This window comes from Micromys minutus, assembly GCF_963924665.1.
Source record: "Micromys minutus genome assembly, chromosome: X".
Taxonomy (NCBI): domain Eukaryota; kingdom Metazoa; phylum Chordata; class Mammalia; order Rodentia; family Muridae; genus Micromys; species Micromys minutus.
Window position 1 is genome coordinate 75,189,526 of NC_137970.1, and position 2,757 is coordinate 75,192,282.

At 38.8% G+C, this 2,757-nt stretch overlaps 1 pseudogene across 1 annotated transcript; it reads right to left on the minus strand.

Annotated features, from left to right (window-relative positions):
* Positions 1-1,570: 1,570 nt before the first annotated feature.
* Positions 1,571-2,332, minus strand: LOC308415031 (5'-nucleotidase domain-containing protein 1-like; annotated as a pseudogene). The gene is made up of 2 exons: positions 2,302-2,332; positions 1,571-2,224 (listed from the first exon to the last, which is right to left on the minus strand). The product of its transcript is annotated as a 5'-nucleotidase domain-containing protein 1-like (transcript).
* Positions 2,333-2,757: the final 425 nt, after the last annotated feature.

The window sequence follows — 2,757 nt, forward strand, 5'->3', positions numbered from 1 at the left end:
TAGGAATATGTTTTGTTCACAGCTTGAGTGAGGCTCAGTCTTCATGCTGGTGGTAGTTTCCTAGTGAGTATGTTTCTCAGGAGATAGAAAACAAGGGTGAGTGAGTTCTGCTGTGAGAGTAAGGAAGGGGCACTGGGAGAAGAATTCCTAGGTACTGAGCAGAGAGGGCAAGAGGACATTGTTGTTTTCACAGACACCTGGGGTCTCTGTGGAGACTTTTCAGTAGAGAGCCAGGAGATACAGCCAAAGAAAGAAACAGTCTCTGTAGCCAAGCTTATGTATTCTCAGCGGTGAGCACTTGAATCTCTCTGAAAGTGGAAAGACCTGAGTTGCCTCACTGCCATTTTCGATTTGTGGTCAGTGTATCCCTGCCAGAAAGAGAGAGATTTGTGACTATTCTGCCTTTCAGAGGGTACTGTTCTGAACTGGGGTACACCGAAGCCATTGCAAGGGCATTCTGTGGAGTGGAGGGAGGGGAGATACGCCAGAATATAAGTGTGCACAACCTGATACCAGCTTTCTCCTCTGTGAATACGGGATGAGAAATTGAACATTTCTGGTAAAGCCTAAACAGTAGTCATTGATTACTTTAAGAAAATAATTTTTCAGTGCATGTGTTAATATGCTAAATTCCAAGAAAAATTATCATGAAGTTTTCTAATACTGTCCATTATACACACTGCAGTTAACAGGAAAAAAGGGAACTCAGGAACCTACAAACATCTACTGAATCTAAACATCTTGTGTAAACATGGTCTGATGCACATGTCAACTAATAAAAACCACACAGAACACAACATATCCTGACCTGTAGTGGACCTATGCAGTTGTAGTGTGCTTCTTTCAACTCCGGTCCCAAAGGGACAAAACTGGAACTTAAGTTTAATAGGTATAAATTTACCTTCCTAATGTGAGAAATTAATACTAAGGAATAAGGTCATAGCATTTAAAGAAACCATCTCTATGTATTGTTATGGGAAAAGGAAATAGCAAAAAGTGGAATTACTAGGAACAATAACCCATTTTCAATAGACTCTGGTGTAATCAATTCAGATTATACTTTCAATTAAAAGTATGGATACTCATCACAGGGTTTACTTACTAGGTCTCAAATTTAATAGAAGCATCAAATCTATTAGAAGCTTACGTAAAAGGCCATTGCTGTCCCCACTCCCAATGTTTCTGATTCAGAATGTCTGAAATGAAGCATTCAGATTTGCATTTTCAAGCTCTAAGTTGTTCTGCTGTTAGTCTGGACCAGGTTTTGGAAAGTGCTGGACCAGGTGGATGTATAAATGCACACTAAATGTGTTTGTTATCGACTTGGGAGAATCCTGCAAACTACCATTGTAGAAAATATCAGTCATATTGTCTTTTTTTAAATGTAGGGTACTAAAAATGTTAATAAGTCAATAACTGTTAAACATTAAAATGATTTATATAAGAAAGATAGATTGATAAGCATCTATTTGCTCATTTTTTCATTGAAAAATTGTTCTTATAAAACATTTCCAGTGCTGTGGAAAATTGACTTTTTTTAAACAGTATGTCTACTGTGCATATGGTTGGTTCATTTTTCAGTAGTGATTATGTTGTTGTTTGTGTCTTGAGAACCCGAGGTATGATGGACCAAGGGATAGTAATCAACTGTTTTTGAATAGATTGTAGAGAATCCTATAAATTTGTAATCTGGGGTAACTGTGCAATAGATTCAGTGCACAGAATTACAATCATATTGTAGCTGATGATTCTCTTAGAGGACCATGTATATGTCATGGAATCTTCTTCATTTCCCCATCTTGAGACTGAGTCAGTAAAGTATGAGCCCATTCATTACATGAGGAATTTAGAGGCTTTACCATTGGCACCTAATATTTTCCTCTTTCCTCCAGGGGCTCTGCTTCCTCAGGCTTCTCCATTTCTTGCTCTTGAAGCTCCTCAAGAATAAGGACTGTCTCCCAGTAAGTATTGTGATGGGCTGGGAAAATGTCTGAATGCATGCTGTCACTAAAGTCAACCTTGGCTTCAGGCTTGCTGTTCATTTTCTTCAGAAGGTCATAAAGGTGGACAGTGTTCCCTTGAGAGTACCATCCAGGTTTATCCACAGATGGCAGTTTGTCCTCCTCATCATTCTCAAGTGGGTGGAGAGGCTTCTGGCTTGGCAAAGGTGAAAAGAATCCAGGCTTTAATGCATTTGTAATCACAATGTCAAAAAGGCCACTTTCTTACAGACTCAGGAGAGTGGTATACATATTTACCTACATTTCTTTTTTATTTCTGGGAAGAAGAATCCACAGTCACCAGGATCCAGATCTGCTTTCCTCAGCTCCATCTTGATCTCCCTAAACTGCCTTTGCATGTGTATCAAATATCATTTGTCCAAGATGCCAGGCATGAAACATATGCCAATAATCACTCTGCCTGAGGGTGAGGGGTTGTAGCAAGAGTATGGTCAGTTCTCAGCCCAGCCTACTCACAAGCTTAATGGGAAAAAGAACTGCAACTATTTGAATGTTCAATTATAAGTCAACTGGATTGTATGATGTACTATGATAGAGTCATTTGAAAATGGCATAAGAACATATTCGATGCAGTTATAAAGTGTTTGCACTACATTTTATAGGAAAGGCAGTTTACCAATTATTTTGAAGAGTTTGAGTCTGAAAGGGTAGGAAATAAAAGCCTCTATACTTAGAACATGTGTGAAAGGATGTGCACTGAGCTGTCAAAGTGTCATAGAAGGTTCTTGTAGGCAGT